A 26,820-nucleotide genomic window follows, 5' to 3' on the forward strand; every position below is an offset into this window, starting at 1 on the left:
GAGAGAGAGAGACAGAGAGAGACGTGTGTAATGAATAACACAGCTCTGCAAAATTGCTGGTTGTATATAGATAGTATTTCACAGACGAGAAAATCCTGTATACTTACCAACATAAAAACTCCACCGTAAGAGTAACAAAAAAATGAAATAACACGCAAACTTTACTAAAGAGTTTTCGACCCTCATATTTTTGGTAACCTATAAAGAACTTGTAATAAGAGGCGTAGTTTTAGAAATATTTCGCTACCTATGAAATATATGAGTTGGGACCTTATTTTACAGCAAATATGCAGTGCTAAGGATGGTAAAAGTACACATTTTATCTTATCATTAAACGCTTACACATTCCTTCTCATCATCCTTCACAAAGAGGATTTGCGTTCTGCTTCAACCTTGAGAATTTCTTTTTCTTCAGTCCGAAAAAAAAAAAAAGATTTATCAGTTAAGACGCTTTAACAGGATGAAAAACAAATCTCTTCAAATAAGTTTGGAACACGGAAGCACCAATTAAGGTAACAAAAAGCAAACCACCGGATCTCTCCTCAAAGTTTAAAAGCCGATTACACAAAAGTCTTCGCTAGCTGCAAAGGTGCTTCAAAGCGCGGAATATATTCCACACATTTTGTGCAGAAACTCATAAAACAGAAATAAAAAATAAAAAAGTACACCTTAGTTTAACCAGACCACTGAGGAGCTGATTAACAGCTCTCCTAGGGCTGGCCCGAAGGATTAGACCTATTTTATTTGGCTAAGAACCAATTGGTTACTTAGCAACGGGACCTACAGCTTATTGTGGAATCCGAATCACATTATACCGAGAAATGAATTTCTATCACCAGAAATAAATTCCTCTAATACTTCATTGGCCGACCGGAGACTCGAACTCGGGCCTAGCAGAGTGCTACCGAGAACTCTACCGATTCGTCCAACGAGGAACTAATAAATGTTCTCAAGCTAACAATGACACAAATGAGCATTATATTTGGGAACACAGAAAAAGTCAGGGACTACAATTACAAAACAGTTCTTTCGGAAAGTGAAAGGCACAGTAACATTAGGAAGCCCCCTTCCACCAATAGCTTATAAATAAAAAAACAAAAATGAAATAAAACCCATATGATCAGCCAACCTTTCAGAAAAGAAAGGACGTATATACATAACTCTTAGTAGCAAATGACAGTATCTAAAAAGCCTTCCATGGAAATCCACAAATACCTCCCTTTAATGCAATGTTTAATATCTGACGCAGAGAATTTAATTGCGACATTTTTAGGTATTCGACTGCAATTTCAGGGGAGATTCTCTAAATATGAATTTTGCGCTTTTTAAATTAAACTCATTAGTTACAAGCACGCATTTCCAAATTGTTTATACTCATCTTCATTGAAATGATAATTTTTCTGTAAAAGAACAGAAATAACATCGGGAACTTGCGTAATATGAGTTTCCGTTGATCGTTTTCGTTTCAGCAGTGTTAATATTACTAGCATACACATACACATAAGTATACACATACACACATATATATCCATACGTAGATACAAACATATATATACCACATATATATATATATATATATATATATATATATATGTGTGTGTGTGTGTGTGTGTGTGTATAGTGTGTATGCACGCATGCCTTAGCAGAGAGAGAGAGAGAGAGAGAGAGAGAGAGAGAGAGAGAGAGAGAGAGAGAGAGAGAGAGAGAGAGAGAGAGTCATAACACAAAAAAGAAAGCAACCGGCAATGATTCAGGACAACCATATTTTCCATCTCATTTCTATTATATCAACGGGCATCATTTAGTCTTCCAAAATGAGGTCAAGTTGCTCTTGCAGTGAGAGTACTTGAAACACAATTCTCATTTCTTGCTTAAATAGACATCTGAACATTGAATGGTATGAACAGAGTAAATCATATAGTTACAAACGTCATTATCTAACGGTAACTCGGTGAAGGATTCATCGTTTGATTTGAGTTGGCAGAGATTCGTAAGAAAGATCATTGTCATCAACATGGGATAAAAACTATTCCCATGTAATTTATAAGAGGAATAAATCCTGTTAAAATCCCCCTAATAACTTTCAAAAATACCTTACGTAAATTATACACAAAAGGAATTAAATTCAATATTAATGATAAAAAATCGGACTGCAATGGAATAAGACCAGGAAACATTAGACTTCAAACGATGTAGCAACAGAAAGCAGGAATCGGAGGACTAACAGTTGTATCTTCACGGATAAAGATACATTTATTAATTTCCTCAAAAACGACCCTGCAACCTCATTCCTTCCTCCACCTGCTGGTTTCCAAAACCAAATGAATAAAACACGAAACGCTACACGTTTAATAAAAGATTTGTGGGGTACATGGAAACAACCGTTTCGAATTGCACGAGAACGTGTGAGGAACAAGAGGAAAGGTTCAACAGTATTCAATATCAATATAATGTACGAAAGAAATAACATGCTGATGATACAAAAATTAGCTGGAAACTTATGGTGTTATTTTATTTCACATGTAATTTTGATTTACAATTCCATCGCATGAAATATCGAGGAAACAAAATACACCATAACATTTGCATTGTCTACTGCGGAGAGTAAAAAGAGAGAGACAATTTACAGCAATTTCTTGGTATGAATATCATTCAATACTGTTTATTAACATTCTGGGGATCACATCACAAACGTATAGTTTTTTGCTCTCACCATATTATAAATTACCCTTAGTATATATACATGGATTCAATTATATCAACTGTCCTCTCAGCCAACGTATTATTACAATAAATATAATTCAGCACTGAAAACAAATGTTCTTTCCTCCACGTGGAACCATTGCCTAGTCGCTTTTATTATTTCAGAGCGATGAGAATGGTATTTTCAATTTCATGTAGTGTATCTATTTGCTTGCGGAAGGGCGACAGGAATAAAAACTATCATGAAAATTTTTTGGGGGTATATTTGAGCAAAAAACCACCTGACGACAGACATGCGTCACATAAAATGTATAGACAGTGTATCCACTTCTTTAAGTGGGACTGCTTTGCTTAACTGTGCATAACCAAGAAGCAATTAGAAAATACTTTTGCAACAGGATTCTCCAAATCATACAGAAGTTGTATCCAAGGGATTTCCCAAAATACTGGGCACACAGTTCAACAAAAGATATCACAAGTAATTTTGCATTTTCTGGAGGTTTACACAGGACATAAACTCATCCATTGACAGTACTTCTTCAGATGATCCAGTAACAATAAACATCTCCCTTCAAGGTTTTCATATGGCCCTGGGTACGATTAAGACAGGAAAAAGATGGAGATGAGTTTTTTCCTACAAGCCTAACGGTGACTAAACCTGGCATTCTGAACAAAACAAGAAGATATCTCGACAACAAGAAATTCAAAAGAGAACCGTAGGTTTTTAGGGGGCAGTAAGGCTCAGTGGTGGAGCACCGAGCTGACATTGACGATGTCAAGGTATGATTTCCACTTTCTGCTCATCCGTCCTTTGGCAGAGTTTTAAAGGTGGGACAGAAAGTAGCCAGCCACTTCTGCTTCACAGTCGCAAGATATGCCTGCGTGAGACATGTCCCCAGCGTCATTCGATGGGATGGAGCTGACTTTGACGGATTTTCGGAGAGAGAGAGAGAGAGAGAGAGAGAGAGAGAGAGAGAGAGAGAGAGAGAGAGAGAGAGAGAGAGAGAGAGAGAGAGAGAGCATTAAATTATACGCAATATGTTGAACTACATTAACTTCCTCATTTCGTTCCAAACAAGTGTGTTTATTACTATTTCCTTTAATATTATTTACACATTTATAATGTTATAATTTTCATCATTATCTGCCTTATTCAATTTCTCAACAAAAAGGAAAACAAAACGAACCTCTATACCAAATACAAAACTATTCTAAACATCTTGAAATAAAAGGAATTTAAATACTTTTATATTACAAGAGCCTGTGAAAAGGTATGTAGCAGTACCATTTCATCTCGAGAGCTATCCTATTGGTCTGCAACGGTAAAGAGCATCATCCCTCCTGGAAGTCAGGTATGACATTACAGTAAATTTATATTGACATTACTTATAGTAAATAATATATTTACATTATATATATATATATATATATATATATATATGTATATATATATATATATATATATATATATATATATATATATATATATATATATATATATATATATATATTTATATATATATACACACATACACACAGACACTAACTTACAATAATTTTACATTTTTACTGATAACAACTCAACACGGCACAAATTTCAAGAACTTGTGATGAATAAAACCACTTGATGTCTTGTACGTTTTATAAACAATATTTTCCTTTTCTTTAACAATTAAAATGTATATACTTAAATCATTTTACTTTTACTACGCGAATGAGATGTGGTATTAACAACAATGTTGAGGATATACGAAGACTGTGCACGTCATAACCATTAACGAAAAAGGTTTACAAATATTTTCCCACGTTTAATCTGTAACAAAAGGAGTTTCCGTTTTGATTCAGCCACAAAAATTTGTTTTTTCTTCTGTTTTAAAAGTTAGAGCGCTTCAGGGACGGCTGGAAGAAGATATATCATTCAGTATCTTTGCCACTGCAATTGCAAATAAAAGTAACAATGTAAAACCACTGGAATTATTCTGTAAAGTTTGAAAGCCGATTACATGAGAGTTTTCACTTGGTTCAAACAGGATCTGACAATGAAATCTCCGTGAATATAAAAGGTCTTCTCCAGGCTACGCGCACTTTTAAGTCGTTCAAAATTTATACTCCCACGGAATTTCTCTCTCCTTTTCACTCTGGCAATTTTCATAAAACACTGTGCGCTCAAAGTCACTATTTTAATGCGTTGTGAATTTATGGAATAGTTCACATACCTACACATGAAGCACAGATACTATACCTGCTGCTATTACAATGGAATTACTGTAACCAATCAGATATCAAAGAACCGCTTTACGTCGATAATAAAAAAATGTAGCAGACTCATTCACAATCAACGCAAAATACAATACAAAGATTCTCAAAGATCAGAAAACAGTATGAACTTATCGGCCAATGAAGAATTAGAGGAATTTATTTCTGGTGATAGAAATTCATTTCTCGTCATAGTGTAGTTCGGATTCCAAAATAATCTGTAGGTCCCGTTGCTAAGTAACCAGTTGGTTCTTAGCCACGTAAAATAAATCTAATCCTTCGCGCCAGCCCTAGCAGAGCTGTTAATCAGCTCAGTGGTCTGGTTAAACTAAAATATACTTAACTTGTTTCCAATCATTCGGAGCCTTTGAGAAAACAAATGATGAACGACTAGACCTCATATACATAGGAGACTGGAACTTAAAACCTAAAAGCAAACTCACGCTGATAACTTGAAACATGGGAAACATTTGGGGACTCGTTTATGTAAGTCCTAAATAAAGATGCTTGATTAGTTAGCATGCGATTTATTAGGCTAATCAATCTGGGAAGGACTTAGGAGGAAAAATTTCTATGATACTTTTGAGGTTTGCGACGATGAAAAATTCGTAAAACCATTATAATGGGGAAATCTAATCAATTTTAGCATTTACACGATATCAAGATATATTTCCATACTGTCAGTCCCTTTCATTTCTATTTCACTGTTTGTGTGACCTTGAGTTTCATTATTTTTAGTAAATCCTTAAATATAAATGTGATGAGACAACATCTACGTGAAAAAATATAATGTACAACTGACAACAACATTTACCTCGTCACGAGAGGGTGATTTAATATAGCTCTACCCTAACAAAATACTGCATTTCTTTTACGCCTGAACAAACAAATGACTAAATACGCGAGTGGAAATGAAAACAACAGTTTAAAGAATTGACTTCAAATATTCTCCAGCAGATAATTCACTCGTAAATATATTTATAACAGAAATTACTCTTAATGTATTAGTAAACATACGGAATATTTCAGAGACTGAAAACTACAACACGAGTTTAAGAACTGCAGGTTTCTTTCCACTTAAGATAAAACACCACAGGAAATATGAAATATCACTTTGCTAAAAACCTTGAAAACACGACAATCACCTTGAACATCTCAACTTTCAGCGAAGAAAACACCTTGAGAAGTTTTAATCACTCGCGTTCAACAAGAAAATACCTTACACTCAAGCTGACTGACATCAGATAACAGAGAAGCAGCTAAACATTCCGAGGCAAACCAATTTCGAAACTGCAAGTGTCAGTTTCCGGTCTCTGATGCTCCGAGATCATTGCTGTTATTTCATGGGTAAAATACTTTTGCTACTTCTGACTTTTTCAGGATCGCTAACGAGATATGTCAGTTTTCATGGTTCGACGTCAACTGAAATATTTAAACAGAATAAACATTTATTTAAGAGAGAACTTCCAAATACAACAGCACGAATGGCTTTAGAAAAAATTTAAAATCCGTACAGACAATTTTTCCTTTGGTGAAGAGTCAGTGGTTATATCCAATTTTACTTGACAGAGATCCCAGTTAGTCTAAATTGGCTCCAAAACAATTTAGTTCATATTCGTTACTGTGATCACCGGGGAATATTCCGCAACGCGAAAAATATTCTGGTACGTCCTACATTTTTGGTAATTAATTAGAGACCACTGTAAAGATATCTAAAATCCAGTCTTCCTTCGTGGATAGCTTCGAAATTTCATCAGGACATTCTAACGAAACTGAACGAAAGATAACAGGAACTATGCATATACCGCAAATTCGACCAATATTGAATTGCGACAGAAATAGGTATTGAAATTAATAAGCCTTCCACTTCATATTTCCCATGGGCTGTTTCATTTTATATATTATTTTGTTTTGTTCGTGTGCTGAAATCATTTCCTATATTTTGATTTAGCAGGAGTATCAATATGAAAAGAAGAGTGGAACGCTGTGGTTTGAAATAATATAATAATAATAATAATAATAATAATAATAATAATAATAATAATAATAAGAAGAAGAAGAAGAAGAAGAAGAAGAAGAAGAAGAAGAAGAAGAAGAAGAAGAAGAAGTAAGAGAAAATGAACAGGGAACAATATTAATAACAGTAATAATAATGAGAATGCATTTATAAATTTCATTCGCTTTATTAACCTCCATGAACGACAAGACAACTCATAAGAAAGAAAACTAACAAGTAAGAACATTTCAGTGTGCGTACAGCCAATGTCAGAGTTGAGGGGAGCAAGTATTTATTATTTTATAAATCTGTAGTTTATGAGAAGCAGGAGGTAGAGTCACTTACCCAATGGAACAAGGTAGTCATGGGATATATCCACAGAACTCACTGGTCATAGAAGATAGTGAAATGGTATTACTTTATATGTTAAAATCCTCGGATGGGGTATTGTCCTACAAATGTCATCAGCAAATAGATACAATAAATGAGACATGGAAATAAAGCATAGATAAATACCTCAGTGAAAACAGAAATACAAATACCAAACAATACCATCGGGAAACAAATAACAAAGGTAGCCTAAATTCTTTTCAGAAGAAACGCCTTTAGCGTCTATTCGGAAAAAAAAAAATCACAACTCATTTTCATTACGAAATTCGTGGCACTCTCTAAACTTGGATCGTTAGGCTCACCAAAAATGACATTAAGTTGCTCTTGCTATGAGAGTACTTGGACCAAAATTCCCATTTATTTCTTAAAAAACAGATCTGTACAGTGAATGCTACGAACAGATGGAATTGGGCTAATTATCGTAACCGAGAAGCTTTTCTAAAACGGCACCAAGAAAGGGAAACCACAAACGAGTGTTTGTGAGAATCATACGAACACTCAAACAGCTCAATGATTAAAAAGAAACTAAACTTATACATGTTCATCGGCAAAATAATACAATAAATAAAAAGATGATGAATATAAACAAACATACGCATTCACTAAGTAATTTAGTAAATGTATACACAACCACTTAGTAACAAGGTCACCAAAAGGAGACTGGGCAAATACATACGCGGACCTAAACAGAGTAATCTGATAAATAAAAACAGAATGAACATGCAAACATCCAAATGAAAACTTTTACACAGCGGAATTCTGGTCTGAAACCAGCGGGGAATGACTTTCCCACATTGCTACAAAAGATTGGCTTCATCAGGAAGGAGAAACGAATGTTAATGCAAAAGGATGTGATTTCTCTTTCGTCTGCAAAACCCTTGCTTCCTCCTTCCCTCTTAAGACATGCATGATTTGGAGCCAAAGAGCTGAATTTTAACCGCAGATCATAAAGTGTAATTACCGAGGCATAGAGAGCAGGTCGTTTTACTTGCATGATAAGAGGGAATGAAATGGAAAATAGAAGAGGCTAAACCGTTCCGAGTACGATTATCTCTCTCTATGCATGAGACTAATTATACCCATAAAGGTTGAAAAGTTATGCTTAGTTATACGAGCGTGTACTCCTGTAAGAGAGAGAGAGAGAGAGAGAGAGAGAGAGAGAGAGAGAGAGAGAGAGAGAGAGAGAGAGAGAGAGATTCAAATGTCCTGTCTTACAACTGAATGTTTCTCCAATTATTTTCTAAGATTAAAATTGGAATACTATTACAGTATCAACGATGTATTTTCTTTCTTTGTATACATGAATGTAAACAAACAACGCACATTCACAATACACACACACCCACGCACATTATATATATATATATATATATATATATATATATATATATATATATATATATATATATATATATATATATATATATATATATATATAGAGAGAGAGAGAGAGAGAGAGAGAGAGAGAGAGAGAGAGAGAGAGAGAGAGAGAGAAGTTTGTTTTACTTGCATGATAAGAGGGAATGAAATGGAAAATAGAAGAGGCTAAACCGCTCTGAGTACGATTATCTCTCTCTATGCATGAGACTAATTATACTCATAAAGGTAGAAAAGTTATGTTTAGTTATACGAGTGTGTATTCCTGTAAGAGAGAGAGAGAGAGAGAGAGAGAGAGAGAGAGAGAGAGAGAGAGAGAGAGAGAGAGATAGAATGTCTTGTCTTCCAATTGAATGTTTCTCCAATTACTTTTCAAGATTAAAATTGGAATAATATTACAGTATCAAGGATGTATTTTCTGTCTCTGTATACACAAATGTAAACAAACAACGCACATTCACAACACATACACACACATACACACACACATATATATATATATATATATATATATATATATATATATATATATATATATATATAAATAAATACCTAACCAACCCAGCGCTACCCGGGGAAACTCTGAAGAACTCAGAAAAATTTTCCTGCACCTCCTTGTACTGACTGTCCGTTTTATCCAGGAATTACTGTTCTGACTGTCCCTTTTATCTAAATATTACTGTGCTGACTGTTCCATTTATCCAGGTATTACTGTGGTGACTATCCCTCCTGTCCAGAAATTATCGTACTAACTGGACCTTTTCTCCAAATATTACTTTCCTGACTGTCCCATTTATCCATTTATTATTGTGGTAACTGTCCAATTTATCCGGGTATTACTCTGGTGACTGTTCCTTTTATCCTGGAATGACTGTACTGACTGCCCCTTTTATTCAGGTAGTACTGTACTGACTGTCTCATTTATCCATGTACTGCTGTAATGACTGTCCCATTTATCCAAGTATTACTGTACTGACTGTCCCTTTTATCCAAGTATTACTGTAGTGCATGTTCCATTTATCCAGTTATATATATATATATATATATATATAGTGTATATATATATATATATATATATATATATATATATATATATATATATATATATATATATATATATATATATATAAACGTATATATATATATATATATATATATATATATATATAAAACGTGAAATTTAGTAACCCAGTGGCATTGGAGTCTTCATAAAAAGATAAAAACCGCTTGAACATTAAACATTTTTATTCATGATGACAAACGGATTTAGATAAACTTTACTTCCTTCATGAGGTCTGAAAAAATTACGTATTTCTATCATCAATCTACAATGAAGGCTTTAAAACACTAAATTTAAACTGGGAGAAAATATCTGTTTTGTAAAATCACAGAAAGAGCAGAACGTAAGAAGTATATATCTGAAGAGACTTTAAGAACCAAAATAACAACAGCCTTGTTGAATCTATTTGTTACCGAGAGAAGGTTTGATTTGCAAAGTATGGAGACTTTCTACTGTAGCCAATATAGTACCTTTCAGTGAACATACCGGCACCAGTGACCATCGCATATGAGGACACACTATTTTTTTTGTTCTCCTCAGTCGCACATCTTCCATGGACTGGCTACAGTAGAAGAGCCTCTATACCATACAATTCGAATCTCTCTCAACGGCGAGAGGTTGTGGGAACTGGTCTGTTTTTGTTACTATTTTTTTTTTTTTTGTGTTGGTATTTATTTTTTGTATACAATTCTTCTTTTTTTGTATTCATTTCTTCTAAGGTTTTATATAATAAGAGATCAAGAATGACATTTTAACATAGAGAGAGAGAGAGAGAGAGAGAGAGAGAGAGAGAGAGAGAGAGAGAGAGAGAGAGAGAGAGGCATTCAGCTAAGGTGAAAATATGAATTCTCTCTCTCTCTGGAATTTAGTTCACACTCTTACAACTTTGCCAGAAATCCTTCTCTTTTCACTCACTCCCGTAAAGTACACAACTATATACATATACATGTGTGTATATGTGCGCGCGCGTATGACAAAGACAGAGAAAGGCACAGAAAAAAAAAAGCCAAAAAGTTACAATGTAATTGACATGATCCAGGTCAGAGGGCCATGTTTCTACGAAAATTTGTAATGTATTCGAAAGGAAATTATCGTTTAATAAACATCTATCACAAAAATGGGCACCCAGAACGACATCAGTGTGTAAATGATTGCTTCCTAGAAAATATAGTCAATAAGCGTCTTAATACCTTGAGGTCACGCTTAAAGTAGTTTTTTCACCAGACCTAAAACATCATCAAAACATAATACTTTGGTCTTTAGCTTAAGGCTAACTGTAATAAATAAATTAGTTAGTTAATTAATTAATTAATATAACAAAAGACCCGAATTCAGTTTAACTTCTGGCACGCTTAAATAGTTTCCTCTTATTTTGGTAAAATCACCGCAAAAAATCATCCAATGTTCAAGAACAGCAGCGTCCGGAATAGGTTGTTCGTGGACTTAGCAAGTTGGTGTGGTGCTTCCCCTGCTAAAAGCAAGTTTAAAATTACTTCCCAGTATCTGAGTTCTCAGGCTCTCGTCTTGCAGTGCAGATTATGGAATTCAGAAGATCAGTAACAGTATACGTAGCAGCTTATTCAGATTCTATTATTAAGTCCGAAAGTGCATTTTGGCCTTCGGGTAATACTTGATCTAGCTTTATCGTTACACAATTTTCATTTGTAAGGTAAGAATAGGTTATATTTATTTTTGCACACTTCCAAATCCTTTGAAGGGCATTTTAACAGAGAAAGATCTCATACTTGCACATTCTCTCTTCATAAAAAAAAACACCAAAGACAAAGTTAACAAAGGTTGAAATAACCAGGGTTATACACACACACATAGACAAGTATATATACAACATGAACACAGGAGATTACGCATGTTTTCCAATACCCTTTATCAGATTAAAATGAGCATATGAAATTCGCAAAGAAGTAAACCAAAAACGCAACCTTTGATAAAGATAGGGCTAACACGTTAAAAATAAGGCAATAATTCAAAATTCGTTACGCTGAAGATGAATTACCCTACTGACAGATTAACTACATACGGTTTTTTTTTTTTTTTACCAATATTTACTTTTTGCTTTGTTTGCTTCCTGGCTAATATTCACATCTTCATTTTATTCCTGATGAGGAAAGTTCGAAAACATGCGAAAGCTCCCAGCGTGCTTAAACTTTACTTATCCTTTACTTATACCTCTAATATATTTTGCAAACTTTTTAAGAAGGACAATAGCACTTAATCTCTTAGCGATATGCATAATGGTAAAAGAAGGTAACCAGTAAAAAATACCTTATTGGTTAAACAGCAAATTTGAATTCAACTGCAGGTCAGGTATATTGATAAATAACAGATGGGAATATAATTATTAAACTAGACACGGGATGATAACTTTCCAGTTCAATGAGTGAATCAAAACATTCGGTATTAACAACTAAAATTTCACCATATCTCCTAATTACCAGAACCAGTTCAGTTACAATATTTAGACAGAACTCAAATCTGGATTAAGAAACTCTGGTGTTTTCAACGCTCGGGAAATGCAACAGCTGCAACTGACATGCCATGAATTGCTAATCAGTTTCGTGACTTAAATAAAAACTTGATTTGGTGCGAAAAAATTCTCTTACTTTGGTCTTGAAGGCCATTAACATTCCGAACTTCCAAAGAACATCAGTAGTTAATAATACCCACATCACAAGTTGACTTCACCCCGTATAAAAAAAGCGGTCGCATTTTGATTGGGCAAAATGTTTTTCCTTGCCACTGCTGCTACATTTGTTACGAACTAGAGAAATGTTAAAAGATTAGTAATACAAGAAATACTGTTTTTCTTGTGTCAATTCACACAGGTTTTTTTAAGTATGAAACTGAAATATATATATATATATATATATATATATATATATATATATATATATATATATATATATATATATATATATATATATATATATATATATACATATATATATATATACACACACATATATATATATATATATATATATATATATATATATATATATATATATATATATATATATACATATATATATACGTATATATATTTGTATATATTACGTTCCGGTCACGTCAGAGATGCTAAGAAAACAACCAAAATCTTCAAAGTAGATCTTGCATGCAGATTATTTATCGGAAGCAGAATGGAAGATAATTACGCTTCCAGCAGTACTATACGCGCACAAAATACGGAATTAAATTTCTAATAATTGCACTGACCACAGTAAAGAATAGAGCAAGACTTGAAAAATAACGTGAAATTGCGAGTGGCAGTGGTATCGTGATTTTACTCAAGTTATTAGAAATCAATGAAGTGTACTCGTCACACCCACGGTTAGACTCGGGTGCATCAAAGGAAATAAGAAGTTGGCAGACCTAAATATAATACAATATCTAATTTAAGGGGGCTACAGACTATTCAAATTTACTCGTCGATAATTATTTTTAAGAGAAACAGTAATAATAATAATAATAATGCACGCACTCAAATATGCAGTACCTAATAGTGCAATAAAAACAATAAATAAATATGAGAAAGCGAAGAGTCAGGTACAGAGAGAGCGTTGTTTTATCGCTGATATCGCTACCAACAAAGTAGAGTGGGTTACTAATGCAAGGCCCACGGATTAGCTTGAAATCCGAACCGGTCCTAATGAGTGCTGTGCTGAGTTTATCGAATAACTTTCAAACACCAAAAATATTTTTGAAAAATAAGCTCGTTACATACTTGCACATCTGCTAATCAATTAGAGAGAGAAAGAGAGATTGACTATATTTTCGTTCAGATTATGATGAAAGAATGACAGACCATTATTCATCAGTGTCAGTCATTCACGTTAGTAGATAAAAGCGTATTCTCCCCTAATGATTAATGCGCTTTTAATGAAGTTTTATACCCAGAATAATATCCTCACTCTACTGGGCTGTTTTAACGCAAATGGGTTGCATTCCATCATCCAGTAATTTCCTCTGATACGCTTCATGAAAAGAACAAACATATCCACTCTGATGATATTTCCGTTACCTTAGATTCATTACTGACACACGGTAATCCAGCACTGTCGTCGAGCAGTTAATTTAAATAAGTATATGGAATTCTAAAGCAATGCTAAGATATCACTCGATCCAGCGTTTGACGTTTCTCACAACGATCGCAATGTTACGTAGTCCGGAGGTTTTTGAAAGAAGGGATACACATCCATTGTACTGTTGATATAATATCTTTTTATTTGCGTATAATCATCTCTTATCCTCTTACGCTGATATCTTGAAGCAAATCTGTCAACTACTATTTTGTTTTCTAGTCAGTTTCCGAAGGTATTTTATTTCTTGACTAATGACGAAGCTACTGTCAAAGGCTTTCACCATTTTTCGTCTCTTAGAATGATCTAATGCCAAAGACCACAACTTGTGGTTGCAGAAGTCGCTTGAAATTCATGGCATGGATTAACAATGCTAATAACTTTCTTGAATAGAGTGATAATCTTTTTGACGGCCACAACTTTTTCAGAACTCAGAAAACAACGTCACTGGGAGGGCATCAAAGGGAAAATAAAATCTGGTTTTTTTTTTAGTTAAGCACGGGGTGCTAATCGCGTTCCATATATAATTATGTGTTCACTTCTCACAAAATAGCGAAAATTATATAAAATCATGAAATCTATAAAATGGAGGAATATATTAGCCGGGATACCAGTCTCAGTCCATCAATCTTCCCTATATGTAAACTTGGGTAGAATATTGTACCAGTATATTCACAGAATGATCCTAAAATTCGCACAACTCGTAAATGAGAAATCCGCAATATATCACGAATCGGCTTCTATGGAAATATCATACCAAAATCACAATAAGAAAAATTTTAGTCAAACATTATTGCAACAGTCACTGAAGAGTATAAGTTTTAGGTATAGGGTTACAACGCCATTTTCGAAGATATGTCTGAAATGACCACGACTCGACAAAGGTGGGAACTAACGAGGACTAAAAACACAAGAGACAAACTTCTTTCCATTCCGGGTCAACCGACTTCTATATAGCGCCAGCATCGTATTGCCACACCTGCATATAAATACTTTTGTCACTTACCAATTGTCTACATTCACAAGTGATAAGGGATACAGGAGTTTTTGGTATTCAAAGTATATGGTTGTAACGTGTAAAAATTGTTTTTATGGACCTTTTCATATACAGCATATAATGTATGTGCATATGTATATATAGGTATACATATGTACTGTATACGTGTATATATATATATATATATATATATATATATATATATATATATACACAAACATATACATATGTATGTATATATATATATATATAAAAATATATGTGTATATATATGCATATATATATATATATATATATATATATATATATATGTATATATATACGTATATATATATACAAAACACACACACATACTCACTCACATTCAATGGTAAAAAGTATCACTATCAACATTATAGCGCGAACTTCGTGTCAAGGTACACTTGTCTTTAACAAATGATCTTCTTTCTTTTATTCAGAAAGAGAAGAAAAGAACAACTACACGGGGACATTCCAATACTCTGTCGTAAATCACATCCGAGGTTCATGCATTGGATTCCAGTGTTCTGAGAGCAATACTTTTCTTTAGCACCAACTCTCTCATTTTTTTCTCCAATTAGTTACAAGCCATATTGTTCTTAAAAGTATACACCATAGACATTTCATTTAAAAAAAATGTTATTTTGTACCTACTTGTGTGTTTGTGTGTGTATGCAATAGAAGAATTCTGTGTAAACCTGGTCTTATAAGAAATAAGTGGACCACACAGTTAACATTTTATTGCAACCAGATTTCAGTCTAAAAATCGCTCTCATCAGGCTATCTAAAAAGTGAATGTAACCCCCCCAACGTACAAACTATGATTAAATAAAAAAAATCAGATTTAATATATAAAAATAAAATTCTCACCATGCTGTTTAATCTGTGAAAGTGAAAGTCAAAAGACTGAACTAGATGCAAAAAAAAAAAAAAAGTTAGTATTAATACAGAAATAAAAGCAGGGGAACTTAACTGACAGGTCACAGTTACAGAGTGGAGGGTTTTTTTGCGGGTATACAGAATCTGTATTTTGGTGCCTGATGGGTTCATATGAAAAGATTCAAAACCAGTGGATAGTCGTGCTGATGGCAATGTTCGCGAATGGCACTAAATGTTAGCTTCCTAAGTAGACTGGTTACTCTAATTGATGGGCCTAAATGTTGAAAGGCATTGACCTGAAACTTAGCGGACTGTAACTCTTTGGGTGCCCTCTCTCTGAACTTGAAAAACTTTCGCATAATATCTTTAGCCTAAAGATAAATTTAAGACTGATTTCGGAGCAAATTCCTCCTAAGATTTTGTTAGTTTGTATTTTAAAGAATAGGTATTCTTACTTATGCAAGGACGCGAACCTATTCTCTTTTGTGGTGATTTATGGGTGATATTAACTAAGGTGACCTTACTCACAGGATCTGATCCTCTTCAAGGTATGTGCCATCAAACAGCACATAATTCTCACAGGATGTAAGTTATTCCCAAGGCGAGATAAATTCGAAATTCATGGGTTGTTTGTGGCTTATTATGCTAAAGTAAAAGAAGGGCAAGTGTAAAATTATCAAGAAACTACCATACGTACATATATAAGCTTCAAAACCCAGACATACTTGGAAGATAACTGTGAATTAATTTTAAACTTACTTGTGAGCAAATGAATCGCCAGAAAGTCAAATTAGTAACCCCGCGAACAGCATACACAAGAATTAAGATTTCTGTGTATGAGCTTAGCATATGAAAATCTGAATTCCCTTCGATTTTCTTTATACACTCCTCATAACTGTGCCTCGCATCACCTCGGAATCTGTGATCTGAAATTTCATTAGGATTCCTGGGAAAGAGATACGCCATGGAGCTGAAAATCTTCCAGTAAGATATAATAACAGAAATAGAGACATAATAAGAGAAACAAACGTAACCACATGACGCTGTGGTTCCAGCGGCCGTAGCACAGAATTTATAGTAAATCATCCTAGTTCTTGCCTTCAGTTCCTTATTTTTGGGGGGAGGACAGTATAGCAAAACCCACCATTCCTCAGTAGAGATAATTTTCGATTAGAGGAGAAATAGCCGAATTAAATGTACTTGTGCCTAGTTTCTTTATGACCGATGATTGTCTAGAAATATAACGCATATCATTCCGTCTGTCCCTTACCTCAAAAACCAGAGACTCGGCGTTCCACCCGCAAACAAGGAAAAGGAATGAATGTTTCAAAGGCACACTCCTTAAAATTCCATCTTGCCTCTGTTGACCTGAGTTTTTAAATAGGTACAGTGGTTATCCATCGACTGTTGTGTGTCACAACTATGTGTAGAGGAAGAGTAAAAAAAAAAAGTTACCAGAATTCCGACAAAATCTATACCATCATACCGTAAAAAAAAAAAAAAATAAAATAAAGGAGCAGGAGGGTCTAGATAGGGTGATGGGGTAAAATCATTCGAATGATGCTTTGTCAGATCTCACTTTCTCTCTCTCTATATATATATGTATATATATAATATATATATATATATATATATATATATATATATATATATATATATATATATATATATATATACATACATATATATATATATGTGTGTGTGTTTGTCTATATATAGAGTGGTGGACCGTGCACATTGTTCTGGGTTCAACGTGAATGTCATCTTCAGTCGAGACAAGAATAAGGCCTCGGAGTTTGCTATCTTTATTGGTTTGCCAGCAGGTTCTTGTAGTGCGAAGGAAATAAAATGGAAAATTGAAATATATGTAAGAGGATTTAAAATACAACTGCTTCAAAGGGCAACTACGAAATCTCCCCCAAGTCGTAGTTTAATTTACATTTAACGTCAGCCAAAATACAAGTATCCTAAACAGAACGAAGTGAAATGGAAATCTGAAAATTATTAAAACAAGAAATTCTAATTCAAAAGATGCATATCAAACACAACTAAACTCAGTCAAATCTTTCAGCCTAGATTCTGTAATGAAATCGTAAAAAGGAGTAGAATTACTCATGGAACGAAGCAGTATATAGACAAGCAAGTAACCAGTTCGAATGACCACTATCTAAATAGAGAAATGACTGACTACGAAAGTGCATGAGGTATTGGAGAAGGACGAAGAATTTATAAAAACAACATTGCGGGTTCCTGAAACTTTTTTTATGTCGCTGTGAATACCGCCAACGTATCACAACAATTGTTCTTTATAGCCCTAAGAGAGAGAGAGAGAGAGAGAGAGAGAGAGAGAGAGAGAGAGAGAGAAATGAAAATATATGAATTCCTTTTCCTTTGTGACAGTCTCCTTGGGTCCATTTGGATTACACCGGATGTTTCTAAAATTATCTTTCTTATAAAAGTTCCCGCTTTGGATGACATCTATTCCTTTCAGGGCATATTCACTTTGTTTGGGTAGGAAATGTGTAGGAAGGTTTTAGCATTTAACCTGAAAATATTAACGTCCACTTTATCAGATTTTACTTAAAAAAAAAAGACATGTAAAATAAAACATACTGTTAAACGAAGTATAAAAGCACATACTTTAAGCTTGCAGTTTTCGTCTCGTTATGATTTTTTTAACCAAATATAATTTGCATTTTCCTACTTCATCGAAATTAGCCTATTGTTCACATCTTGGGAATTCATTACCTTCGTTATTCTTCCCCACTTTTCTGTACAAAGTTACCATTCAGAATCGCAGTCATACAAAATAGATACATCTACAAGGATTAGCGAATTACTCTAGGATACACTTAAGAAATCATGGATAACACTAGAAATATATATATGTATATGTATGTATGTATATATTATTATTCATCTTTTATACTCTTTTACACCACACACATACATACATATACGCACACATATATATATATATATATATATATATATATATATATATATATATATATATATATATATATATATATATATATATATATATATATATATATATATATATATATATATATATATATATATATATATATATATATACATATACATTACATGTAAATACCAGAAAGTGAATTTAGTAACGTCCACAGAATTAAAAGGAAGTAAACGCCATGACAATAAGCAAGAATGAAAATCCTAACACAGTGCAAGCTAAACCCAGGATGCACATAAACCAAAATGAATTGCAAATAAAGGAGAGGGAAGGTTGGAACTCAATTCGAAAACGTTCACTGGAATTACAGCGGGATCACAAATCGAATATTTTACAGCAAAAGTTAATAACGTTGTCCAGAACAACTGAACTGAAATACAAGAACAAATAGATTTAAATTAAACTTCGGTAAAACTTTACATCCAGCGAAATTACTGATATACTTATGACTAAAAGTTTTCCCATTATGGCTAACAGCGCGGAGAACTATTTGGGAATCAACGTCGGGTTTTACTGACACACAAATGGAAAGGAATGACGATGATACTTATCCTGTTTGAGACAGTGGTGGCTACAACCGTGAATGCCATTATAGGTATTGCATGCATTCCGAAGTCAGGAGGGCGAAGGGCCGAAAGCACTGCCTTAAGAGAAGTGTCTGAGAACTTCCTGTAACATTATTTCATAACTGAAGACACAAATGTCTATCCAACTATTTACAAAGCAAGAGGTAGGGAATTAAACATTAAGAAAAATAATCAGTTTACAAAGCAAGAGGTAGGGAATTAAACATTAAGAAAAATAATCAGTTTACAAAGCAGGAGGTAGGGAATTAAACATTAAGAAAAATAATCAGTTTACAAAGCAGGAGGTAGGGAATTAAACATTAAGAAAAATAATCAGTTTACAAAGCAGGAGGTGGGGAATTAAACATTAAGAAAAATACCCAGTTTACAAAGCAAGAGGTAGGGAATTAAACATTAAGAAAAATACTCAGTTTACAAAGCAAGAGGTAGGGAATTAAACATTAAGAAAAATAATCAGGGATGAATTTTTTCGAAATACTGATAAACTACACAAAATTTAGTGCCAAACTATTCAAGGACCATGAAGGGGATTAGAGACCACGTTTCCGGGACCTTTCGTGACAGCTTCTCTTTGAAAGAAAACATACTCATATCACTGGTGTCGGGACATTGAAACCTATAGACGAAACCTGCGGGGGAACCTGCTGCATTATATAAGCTAGCATAAGAAAAATAAAAGGAACACTCACACGTTCCATTTTGAAGAATAATCGTTCAATGGTATTTATCAGAAGGATATGATATAAACGAAGAATAATTCAAAGAGGATGTGGCCAAAGTGCTAGGCATTATTAACTGTGAGAGAGAGAGAGAGAGAGAGAGAGAGAGAGAGAGAGAGAGAGAGAGAGAGAGTTATGAAAGTCATAATAATTTGTCACAGTAAGGGCCCTAATCCTGTTAAAATCTAGAAAATTATTAGAATGCATAATAACATGGAATTAACGTTCCATCACCGAAATACACTGTGGTAAAGATGAGCTAACAGCCTACACGGATCTGTTGTTCATCATTTTATGAATTATGAATATTCACAATAAAATCATACACAAATTAACAAGACATTTTTATCCTGGTACTTAACGGAGCATTTATACGGTCTTAAAAATCACAGCGTTTTGTACAGTATTTGGCAAAAACAGCACTTCTATTTACACAGAAGAGAATGGGGGTTTGGGCTATGATTGCTATTTAGGGAAGCAAATTTCAGAGTATAATTTCCACTCGAAAGTTCAAAGCTGATTACGACTACTTAGCTAAAGGATACTTTAGGCATCCTGGAGGAGCTTACGCAGACATGATATGATGTACAGTATAATATACATACATGTATATGAGAGAGAGAGAGAGAGAGAGAGAGAGAGAGAGAGAGAGAGAGAGAGAGAGAGAGAGAGAGAGAGAGCTCCAATGGTGAGGATTAACATCAGGATATCCTGCTAACTGGGAAATAGTCTCTCATGATATCGTGGAAACTATATGCGAGGGAAAGCATTACCCGGTTGGGTAAAAATTCTACAGCTAACATCTAATAAGTATGATATATCAACACGTAATGAAAATTACTGCAGGGCAGGGAAACTATGTACCAAAAACACATACTTCTCAAAATATTTATTCTTTTATCAACCTCGTACTGGTGCTGCCGGATCCAATTAAAACAATGTCATCAACTTTATTCGAATTTATTTGCACAGCTATACGTAAATGCTTATATTTGCATGTTAAGAATGTTTTTGCCGATTCATACATCATTATAAAAATGACTTTCCCAGATATTGATATATTTGTGTTATAATTACAGCGCTTTCTATAATTTAATCCGTCACTGAATGTCTAACCAAGATGCTCTCGTATCGAAGGGAAAAATGTCTCTTCAACATGGCTTATCATGCTTTTATAAAATGAATGTTTAAAAGCATGCTGAGCTTTACAAACTTATGCACTTTACTAATGGAGTCACGTGGCTCCTAGCCAAACTAGAACTGAGACTTTTATTGTATTTGGCATTAAAGCCTGAACCAATTCATATTCCGATTCAGTTACTTATGTTCTGGAGAGAGAGAGAGAGAGAGAGAGAGAGAGAGAGAGAGAGAGAGAGAGAGAGAGAGAGATGGGTCCAGTTTTACATGCAATTACTAACACAACGAAATCTTATTTTAAAATTGGGAACAAAGTTGGATATCGTTTAATATTCGATGATGCTAATAGTTTGTCGTAATCTGTCTTATTCCCAGCTGGGCTTAACTTTATGATAATAAGAAAAAGTTATAAAGAAAAAGCTTTGTATTCGGATACGTCACCCTTAATCAGTTTCCCGCACACGACGCCAGCGTCTTCAAGAGCAAACATACGGTAATAGATATAAGCCAGGAAGAATCCATTCTATATTAAATAAGAAGCAGAAGTCCCAAGTTTTACTAAGGTCTGGGAACCTCTCTGATCATGCAATCATCAGGCAGTGCTAAATAGTAATCAGATTCCGTGTGTAACTTGGATTGTTCAGGTCCTAAATTTGTGCACTCATTTCATATCATACGGGGAGCACTGAAGCTACAATACGTATGATAATTTGCCTCCTCAAAGAAAGCTTAGAAATATGAATAAATAAATAGATAAACAAGCGAATCATTAAGCAATTACAAAAGATTAATGATGAGTTTGATAGAGAGAATGACTCTAGTTAGAGCTTAACAAATAAATCATCCTTATCTCCCTCAAAGTTAAACGAAAGGGACGATTTATAACAAAATGTAGTTTTCAATATGACAAAAGAAGTGCGCCAGAAATATTCATGGTCCGTATTTTATTGTTTTAAGACTTTTAATCCAGGTACAAACTGCCGACACTGTTTCCAATTAAGGGCGAACTCATTCAGTAGAGAGAGAGAGAGAGAGAGAGAGAGAGAGAGAGAGAGAGTTTTGTAATACTGTGCTAGCTTACTGACACATAGCACACCACCACGTTATAACGATAATGAATTTGACCTGAAGTTTCCATGCAATAATAGCATATATTAACAAGCATCAATCATAATTTTGACCATTTAATCATAACGGTTACTACAATCATGCAGTAAATTTTATTAATGAATGTTCAAATACCTGTATCCATTTCTAAGATTAAAAAACAAAGAAAAATTGTATAATGCATGGAAAAGGGATCAAAGCTTAATGGGGTTACGCTCAGTAGCATTAGTAGATGTAAACAAATATAAAAAAATTACTCAATTTGTGCAACTGTTTCCTACCGTTAGTCATCTGTCGCCGAGAAAGAGCTGAAAATAATATACAAATAAGTAAAAAGATAAAATAATATATAAACAAGTAAAAAGATAAGTAAAAAGATAATGAAAGAAAACTCGACTTGACCATATCAAATGAAGAAGAATTATTTTATGTTACATACTTGACTTTTGCACAGAAATTTGATGCAAAGAAAGGCATATCATTATTGTATATGGCAAGAAATGTAAAACTGAACTATGATTAAACCAATGAATACTGATTAGTACGAAAATCGATTAAATTACTTGTGAAAAATATACAACAGTCAGATTAAGGGTCGTCTATTTGATTTTCTTAATCACAGACTGCAGAGAGAGAGAGAGAGAGAGAGAGAGAGAGAGAGAGAGAGAGAGAGAGAGAGAGAGAGAGAGAGAGCTAAATTCACTGCTCATCTCAAACATATTATTAAAGGAATGCTACGAAATCGTAAACCAAAAGAAGCAAACCTAAAGAAAAGAGAGCAAAAGGAACTACCTAGGAAAAAGCTTCTACATCTTGGAAGGGAGGAGAAATCATGAGCTTAGTTCTCCACAGGAAGCAGCCGCAGACGCATCAACACTTCAGCACCGAATTTGCATCAAAATACTCGGCAAAGTATACACTAAAAGTTTCGACATGTTTTCAGAATGCAGTGATTGAAGAAGAAGTAGGTACTCGGGTTGTGTCTATGTCTAAGAAGTAAGCGTTATGTAAGAATCGTAAAAAGTATATAAGAAAGCACTGTAATAAACAGAAAACTTTGTCGTGTTTTTTTTATGTTTAAAAGATCCATAATTGTAAATATCAGGCATACTTTTAAATATACTTATGTATATACAGCTGTTGATCCTTTAAACAAAATACTTATCTAAAAATATTGAAGAGAGACTTCTTTAGTGCTGAGAATAAGAATTGAATAACACACCAACAACCACATACATACATGCATGCATGCATGCATACATACATACATACATACATACATATATATATATATATATATATATATATATATATATATATATATATATATATATATATATATATATATATAAAGTGTGAAGTAAACAATACCCCATTAATAAGGAGTTCACTGTGCTCTGGGAAGGATTTGCACCAAGAGGTGATTATATAACTAAAAGTGCACCTGTTAGAATCCGGGTCGGGGTAGGTGCTCTTACCAAATATAATTCCCTTCGGATGCAAATTATTCCCTACGCACAGTGGATTCGTTAATAACAGGGTATTAATGGCTTGTTATCTGAAAGCATAAAAGGTTCAAAAACATACTTTACAACTATCTTAATAACTCAGTGGTTCATTAACGACCTCTCCTCATTACCGAGACATCTAAGATCGATCCCACACTAAGAAGACGACTTTGGGTCCGTTCCCTAAAAATAATTTGCGCTACTGTTTATCTGAGCAGTGAATTATTTACGTAGTTGGTAGTCGACTCTGGTGGGTTACAATTAGAATGCATGGGGGTAGAAACCTCATCCCGGTAAGGCTTGTCGAGACTAAAAGGCTTAACACCCTTGGTAAAATCTCCTTTAGGAGGAAAAAGCATGTATATTGTGATATATATATATATATATATATATATATATATATATATATATATATATATATATATATATATATATATATATATATATATATATATATATATATATATATATATATATATATATATATATATACATATACACATACAAATGTGGTAAATTGGCATTTATCTTAATAACCTGTTTGAATGGTTAGCTACATTATGTTTGTCGTTAGCGAACGGTTGTTTTCTTTCCATTGTTTGTGTTGTATTTGTTTACTTTTGACGTTCCCAGTGTACCCTACTCTGTTGACTGCTGTAACTCTTTGTGGCGGGATCTGAGCTGAATAAAGCCTTGAATATGTACTGAGGTTTTTATTACAATTTATTCGGCTAAGACAACTTGCATATTCAGCTGCAGAATGGAACGAACTCTTCGGCCAGAACGTCTCAATATTCCACCCACATCCCCAGATGCTGCTCGAGTATTCAAGCATTGGCTGTTCGTCTTTTCACGGTACAAAATGCTACTGAAGGAACTAACGGCGCTTACCTTGGTATGCTTGCAAATGCGTTATCGCCTGAGAACTTTGAGCTTATATATGATCGCGCTACTTATGATGACGCCATCGCAAGACTGAAAAAGGTTTTTATACAGCCTGCCAACGAAGTTGTTTCTCGACATCGCCTTGCCACTCGTCGGCAGATGTCGGGAGAAACCACTGATGAGTATTTACGTGCTCTACACAAACTTAGCGTTGACTGCAATTTTAAGGACGTTTCCTCAGAAGTATATGGAGATGAAAGTATTCGTGAGGCTTTTGTTGCTGAGATTTCCTCTCAACATATTCGAACGAGATTGCTTGGAAATAAAAAGCTTACGTTATCTGCTGCTGCTGATGAAGCTAGAACACTGGAACTCACCTTCAAGGACTCGCAGTCTTATAGACTCCCTTCCGACGAGCGCATTAAATCTGTACCAGAACATGACTATCATACCCTTGTTAGAGAGAAACATAGTTCTTCATTGGATGATTGGATGGGTGGGTAGAGCTCTCAGTTAGCACGCTGTTGGCCCAGCGTTCGAATCTCCGACCGGCCAATGAAGAATATGAGGAATTTATTTCTGATGATAGAAATTCATTTCTCGTCATAATATGGTTCGGATTCCACAATAAGCTGTAAGTCCCGATGCTAGGTAACCAGTTGGTTCTTAGCCACGTAAAATAAATCTAATCCTTCGGGCCAGCCCTAGGGAGCTGTTAATCAGCTTCAGTGGTCTGGTTAAACTTAGATATACTTAGAGAGAAACATGAGAGGTCCGATGCTTCAGATGATGATTTCGTTGCCTTGGCTATACAAGAGAAATGTTTCTTCTGTGGAAACAAGCGTCATCCTAGAAAAAAGTGCCCTGCACAGGAAGCTACTTGTCGAATATGCAATAAACTTGGACACTTTGCTAAGGTATGCTTAAGTAAATCAAAACGGACACTTTGCTAAGGTATGCTTAAGTAAATCAAAACGGACACTTTGCTAAGGTATGCTGCAAAACATCTCTCTCTTCGTTCACCGCTGCTCTTGCTTCTGTTCCACCGACACTGAATCATTCTGTTTTCCATATTTTTATGTGCGGAACTAAAGTAATGGTCTTATTGACACAGGAGTTCAGAAAATTTCATTAATGATAACATTCTGAAAAATATGAAATTGTCCGCGACTCCTTATTCAGGAACCATCTCAATGGCTTCTTCAGATTTTGTGTCGCAAATAAGTGGCTCTTGCAATGTTGACACAGTAGTCAATGGACGTGAGTATTCCCGTGTCAAATTTCTTGTGCTACCTGGGCTTCGTGCGGATGCGATTCTTGGAATCCCTTTTCTTAATATGCATTCTAGTGTAACGGTGTCATATGGTGTCTCTCAGCCCAAACTAGAATTATCTGCTTTAGCTACCTTGTCAATTACGCCCCCTAGAGTATTCGTAATCTTTCTTCTGATTGTCATCTAATAGCTCTGAAATCTTGGAGGTACAGTACTTCGGATGCACAGTTCATAAGGACAGAAATCGATCGTCTTCTTGATGAAAGTGTAATTGAAAATAGTACATCGCCATGGCGTGCTCAAGTGGCTGTTGTTCACGAGAGGAATAAGAGACGTATGGTCGTCGATTATTCGGAGACTATTAATAAATTCACCTACCTGGATGCATATCCTCTTCCTAACATAGATGACCCAGTCAATGAATTAGCCAACTACAAAGTCTTTAGTTCTGTAGATTTAAAAAGAGCTTATCATCTGGTCCCTTTACCGGAGGAAGATCGACCTGATACAGCCTTTGAAGCCTCTATCAGTTTACTAGGTTGTGTTTTGGTCTCACCAACGGAGTGGTAGCTTTTCAAAGTGTTGTTGATGATATCATCAGAACCTGGACTAATGCATGATCTCGCTTTTCGAGATCGACAGGTTCTTTAAAAAGGAACAAGCAATTGGGCTGTAAACAAAAGAGCAGCATAAATAAATACAAAATGAAGCAGCACAAGGAAACGGTATTAGCAGACGAACTCAACAGAGCCATCGAAATAGCCCCAAGCTGCTTGACAGTTCTCCGACAGAGTCGAAACGACAACCATCTCGTCCTCAAGCACAGTGCTGACGTCCTC

The 26,820-nt window shown here is 34.5% G+C and overlaps 1 protein-coding gene across 8 annotated transcripts in view; it reads right to left on the minus strand.

The window, feature by feature from the left end:
• The window catches only part of LOC136829305 (guanylate cyclase 32E-like), a 475,168-nt gene that overhangs the window by 134,284 nt on the left and 314,064 nt on the right, over window positions 1-26,820 (minus strand). For 2 of the 8 annotated variants that reach the window (XM_067087666.1, XM_067087667.1), the window contains one exon: window positions 22,597-22,623. The exons of the other annotated variants lie outside the window; for them this stretch is intronic. The gene's annotated coding sequence lies outside the window, so the exon portion shown is untranslated. The remainder of the gene's footprint in view (window positions 1-22,596; window positions 22,624-26,820) is intronic. 8 annotated transcript variants of the gene reach the window in all.

The sequence above is a fragment of the Macrobrachium rosenbergii genome, chromosome 44 (assembly GCF_040412425.1).
Source record: "Macrobrachium rosenbergii isolate ZJJX-2024 chromosome 44, ASM4041242v1, whole genome shotgun sequence".
NCBI lineage: Eukaryota > Metazoa > Arthropoda > Malacostraca > Decapoda > Palaemonidae > Macrobrachium > Macrobrachium rosenbergii.